At 35.6% G+C, this 6,000-nt stretch overlaps 1 long non-coding RNA gene across 1 annotated transcript in view; it reads right to left on the reverse strand.

Moving 5' to 3' along the window:
* The window catches only part of LOC139701562 (uncharacterized), a 51,626-nt gene extending 46,669 nt beyond the window's left edge, over positions 1–4,957 (reverse strand). The window contains exons 1-3 of the long non-coding RNA XR_011704094.1: positions 4,880–4,957; positions 1,648–1,754; positions 413–565 (exon numbers count right to left, since the gene is read on the reverse strand). This is a non-coding gene — a long non-coding RNA (uncharacterized lncRNA). The remainder of the gene's footprint in view (positions 1–412; positions 566–1,647; positions 1,755–4,879) is intronic.
* Between the last annotated feature and the right edge of the window lie 1,043 nt (positions 4,958–6,000).

Raw genomic sequence — 6,000 nt, forward strand, 5'->3', positions numbered from 1 at the left:
ATATTTCCCAGACATTCAGAACTACTGATTTAGTTCAGTCTTGGGCTGTGGCACCTTAAGAAAGAAACTAAATCTTAATTTTTTGCTTCATTATTTATATTTTTTAATGTTCAGTACCTAGCAGATGCCTGGTTCATGATGTGCACTCAACTAAATATTGTTTGGATGAAAGAATGAATAAAAGACCAGAATTACTTTTTAACTATTTAAAGATCCCCTCAGTGCCTAGCATAGTATAACACCCAGTCAAAAATGTTTTCTGGATGGTTAATATTCTTTCAGGTTTTAATAATATACGAAATCATTACTAAAAATTATTTGAAGAAGAGAAATTATAGGTAAAATAAATGTTTTGTATATCTGAATATTAGGGTTTTAAGCAAAGAGTACAAACATAAAAATGTAGTCTCACCATTTCCAAACCAAGTGCCATCAATCAGGGCTCCTTCACTTATCTACCTCCTCACTGAAGTCCATCTAGGTACTGGGGTACGATTCCTTCCTTGCTGACCACTGTAGCCTGTCATCTGTACCAGACATGCTTATGGGGAAACCCAGCTGCTCCCTGCACAAGAAAAACAGACAGCTAGGTTCAGTTTGCAGTTCCTGAACCTTTAAGGTGCATTGCCACTAGATAATGCTTTTATCTCATTTGTCATAATCAAGCCCCAGAGAATAATTCTACTATCTAATTAAAGCCCAACCTTTTGTACTGAAAATTTAGGGACTGTCTCACCTCCGAGTACAGACAGCATAGCAGAGGGAAAATAAAGGCATTCCTACCACATACAAATTTAAACCGACAACACATTTAGCATAATCTGCCCTTCACTGTCTATTTACCTAAACTCTTTATGGTATTTTAAGCTTCTGGATAAGATTTTTAATTTAATAGGAAATATTACTCTCTAAATTCTATATCACTGGCTGTGCATTTAAAGAACTTGCTGCATCCAAACGACCAAAATCATTAAGTCACACTGCTACGATACCAGGGACAAGGTCAGAACATTTATTATAATTAAACAAAAAAGGTAGAAGGAAGAAAGAGCAGCTTGTTTGTAGAAATCATCCCTCCCCATAGAGTAGTGGATTGCTGGATACAAATTAGAATTACCTTGGGAGCTTCTAAAAAAAAAAAAAAAAGTGTCTTACTTTAGAATAATCTTAGTTTTATGGAAAAATAGCAAAAATAGTACAAAAGAATTCCTATTTACCCCATATCCAGTTTCCTCTTTTATTAGCATCTTACACTAGTGTGGTATAGTTATTACTCTCGGTGGCCCAATATTGATACATTGTTACCTAAAGTCCATACTTTATTCATTATCTCCTCAGAGATTCCTTAAAGTCCATTTTCGTTTCCAGGATCTGTCTAGGATATCTCATTATACTTGGTCATCATGTCTCTTTAGGTTCCCAGTAGCTGTAACAGTGTCTCAAATTTTCCTTGTTTTTGATGACATAGACTTTATTATTTATTTACTTATTGCAAATTACTGGCCATACATTTATAAAATGTCCCTCAACTGGGATTTATCTAATGTTTTCCTCATGATTAGATAAGGTTTATGTGCTTTGGGGAAGAAGACCACAGAAGGAAAGTACCATATTCATTGTACCCAAGGCAGAGGACATAGTACTAACCTGAGTCATCACTACTGATGTTGACCTTGATCATCTGGCTAAGGAACAGTGCCTGACAGGTTTTTCCAGCATAAAGTTACTCCTTTTTGCTCTTTCCATTCTGTACTCTGGAAGAAAGAGATCATGTTCAACTTACACTTGAGCAATGGGGAGTTATATTCCAGGTCCTTAAGAAAAGAGTATCTAAGTATATTATTTGAAATTATTTAGCATAGAAAATTTACCCGTTTTCCTCCATTTTAAATTTATTCAATAATTTGCTCATTGTGGTATGAATACATGAATTTATTTTATGCCTCAGGTTTCAAACCAGTACAAATTCCTTTTATTGTTCAAATATTCCTTCTTTGAGCTGGGCACGGTGGTGCACGCCTCTAATCCCAGTGGCTCTGGAAGCTGAGGCAGGAGGATCCCGAGTTCAAAGCCAGCTTTAGCAAAAGGAAGGCACTAAGCAACTCAGTGAGACGTGTCTCTAAATACAAATGCAAAATAGGGTTGGGGATGTGTCTCAGTGGTCAAGTGCCCCTGAGTTCAATCCCCAGTACCAAAATAAATAAATAAATAAAAAATTCCTTCTTTGGCCACTATGGGTTCTTCCTGTTGGCTCTCTTTCTTTGACATCATTGGTGTGTGTGTGTGTGTGTGTGTGTGTGTGTGTGTGTGTGGTGTTTTCTGTACAATTCCTTACTTTAGCACTCCATGCTCATCTTTTGTATTCCCTACTCTAGTTCTAGAATTCATTACTTACCCAAGTCGTGGTTTCTTTTGGAAACCAAATCATTATGCTAGGTGTGTTTGCTACTACAGGGTTGTCACTAATTCTAGATTATCTTGACTGATACACCAAGAAAATATATATGTATAACTCATTTATATAAACATATCTATTTCTATATGCTATCTAGAAATATTTCTATATGTAAAATTTTGTATCTGTATTAAGCTAACAGGGGTTCATATCATTACACCCAATACTAATCCATTACCACATGGATGATTCCACATACAAACATTCCTTCTCTTGTTTATCTGAAACTTCACATAACTACAGTGAGAAACTTGGCTCCTACCATTCCATCCATTTACTTAATTGTTCAAATCCAGTATGCCTATATACCAGCATGAGAATTGTTAATTTGACCAACCCCCTGGGGAAGCAACTTTATCAACTAGAGTATAGTGCTTATTTACAGTTCCTTTAGCTTTTAGACTTACAGGGTTCATTTACTTCTGAAGCTACTTAGTCAGTCCCCTTTTCCTCCATACAATTGAGTGAGATTGTTTCATATATTTGTAATACAGTTAGATCATCACAATTCTGCGTTTCATCCTAGGATTCCCCGATCTTCTAAATGATTTTTCAAATTTGTATACATTAAGGCTCACTCTTTGTGCTGTTAAGTTCTATGGGTTTTGACAAATGCATAATATTATATAACCATAATTATAATATAATGCAGAAAAATTTCACTGTCTGAAAGAATCCCCTGTGCTTCACTTATTCAGCCCTCTCCTACCCTACCTCTGGCAACCATTGGTCTTTCTACGATTGTTATAGGTTTGCCTTTTCCAAAATGTATACAATTTGAATCATAAAATATGAAGCCTTTTCACACTGACTTCTTTCACTTAGCAGCATGCATTTAAGATTCACACATCTTTTTGAGGCTTGATAGTTCATTTCTTTTTATCATTGAATAATATTTCATTGTATGTATGTACCTATGTTTGATTATCCATTCATCTATTAAAGGGTATCTTGGTTGCTTCCTGTTTGGTCAATTATGAAGAAAGCTGCTATAAATACTCACATGCAGGCCTTTCCGTGCACATATATTTTCAAGCAGTAACTTAAGCATTCAAATCATTAAATATGTAGTGATTCAATCACTGATGGTACAGTAAGACTCTGTCTAGCTTTGCAAAAAGCTGCTGCACTGTCTTCCCAAGTGATGGAATCATTTTACATTCCCATCAGCAGTGAAGGAGAGTTCCTATTGCTCCACATCCTTGTCAGCAATTAATATCAGTGGGTTTTTTTTTGTTGTTTATTCGTTTGGTTTTTAATGTCAGTCATTTTAAAAGATATGCAGAGTTATCTGGTTGTAATCTGTAATAACCTAGCAACAAATGATGAATATCTTTTCACATCCTAATTTTCCATCTTTCTATCTTCTTTGGCAAAGTGTCTCTATTCAAATATTTTGTCTATTTTAAAATTTGACAGATTATTGTCTTATTGTTGAGTTTTTAGTGTTCCTTATAATTTGAATACAAGTCCTTTATTAGAAATGTGTTTTGTAAATATTTTTTCCCAGTCTGTGGCTTGGGAAATTCTCTTGTCCTGATTTCCTTAATAGTGTCTGTCACAGAAGTTTTTAATTTTAATGAAGTCCAACTTACTATTTTTTCTTTCCTAACTCATGCTTTTGCTTATGTATCTAAAATTTCCTTGTTGAACCATGGTTACATAGTTTCTTTCCTATTTACTTCTGACAGTTTTACAGTTTTGTACAATATATTTAGGATTATAATCCATTTTGAACTAATATTTATTAAAGTGTAAGGTCTGTGTAGGTTCTATTTTAAAAAAAAACTTATGGATTTTCAATTGTTCCAGTGCCATTTGTTGAAAAGCTTGTCATTTCTATGTTGAATTGCCTTTGCTCCTTTGTCAAAGATAGGTTGAATTTATTTGTGTGAGTCTACTTCTAGGCTCTCTGTTCCTTCCTACTGATCTCTGTGTCTGTTATTTTTTCAATGCAACACTAGAAAGATCACTGAATTGTACAGCAAGTCTTGAAATCAGATAGTAAGAGTCCTCCATCTTTCTCTCCTTGTTTGGTACTGTGTTGGGCATTGCTATTTTGTCTTTTATAGCTTTCCAGATGATTCCAAAGTATAGTTAAAGGTAAGAACCACTACCTTGAAAGCTGCTGGGAACGGAAGCTAGGATATGGATTTTGAAGTCAAATAGCAGCCTTTTGTTTAAATTCTTGGTTTGCAAGCAAGTCATTTGAAATCTGGGGCTTTAGTTTCCTCTTCAGAAAAGTGGGAGACTCACAGGGCTCTTCTGAGAGAATGTGGTGGAAGAACCCAGCCTAGGAATGAGCAATTGACTAGTCATAGTGAGAGTTCTGTTTCCTCTAAACGCTTTCTTGACTGTTATTTTGGTGTACTCTGATGTAACCATTTTATACCAAATATTATGAAGCACCAGTATAATTCTTACCATGAAATACATCCTCACAGATGCATGAACATACAAGATGGGTTATAATCCAGCATTGCTTCTTCTAGTAATTGGCTGTCTAGATAGAAAAAAATAAGCCTATTTGACAAACTTTATACAAGATTCATCCCCATGTTGAATCCATGGGGAATTAACATTGCTCTATTTTTTAATGACTTGGGGGAAATGATGAGAATTTCCTGACGTATAGAACCACTAATAAAGAATAGTAGCAAATAGCAAAAATGATTTTTAAAGGGTAAAGAAAGTATCTTTTAATTAGAAAAGTAGTCAGGATATTTTTTGAAGGGAAAATGGGTCTTGCTAGGACCATAGTTTTATCATTTCTTCTTTGGACAGTTCAGTGCACAGGTCAGTGCATAGTTACATAAGTGAGATTATTATGTAGAAAGTATAGATTTTTAACCTAAGATTTTTATATAAATGTCATCTTGCTTTCCAAAAGCCCATCCTTAATTTTACAGAATAAAATATAATGCAGATGCAAGCAAGCAATCAAACAAATAGCAACAAGAAAGCCAAAAGCCAGAAATGGTTAAAGAGAGAGAGAGAGAGAGAGAGAGAGAGAGAGAGAGAGAGAGTGTGTGTGCGCGCGCGCGCGCGCACGTAGGAATTGAAGTGCTAACATTTACCAAGTACACACATGTCCAGGTTTCATGCTAGGAATTATACACATTTAAATTACTTAATACCATTCTCACTTTACCAAGTCTCAGAAAAGCTTTGTAATTTGCCAGAGGGCATAAATCTAGCAAGACACAGCCAGGATGTTACCCAGGTGTGCCTCCAATCCTGGCCCTCTATTCCTTCTCCAGGACTCTCTCTCTACCGCAATGCTCTCTTCAATTTCCTAACAGGAGAAACATCATGGGAAACATTTTAATTTCACAAAAATATTCCCAAAGTTCTTAGCTATTTTCTAAGCTGGATCCTAAATCCTGTTTGTTTACTTGTTTGGATATCCTAAGAACTCTGGCACTACTCTGTTGGCATTGATGAGAGGAAGGCCATCTTTCATTCCTTGCGCATCTCCCACAGCATGCCCCAGACAGTGGGTCCTGTTGCATCTCCTCAGGTGTCATTAGTGAATCCCTGAGGCC

The sequence above is a fragment of the Marmota flaviventris genome, chromosome 13 (assembly GCF_047511675.1).
Source record: "Marmota flaviventris isolate mMarFla1 chromosome 13, mMarFla1.hap1, whole genome shotgun sequence".
NCBI classification, from domain to species: domain Eukaryota; kingdom Metazoa; phylum Chordata; class Mammalia; order Rodentia; family Sciuridae; genus Marmota; species Marmota flaviventris.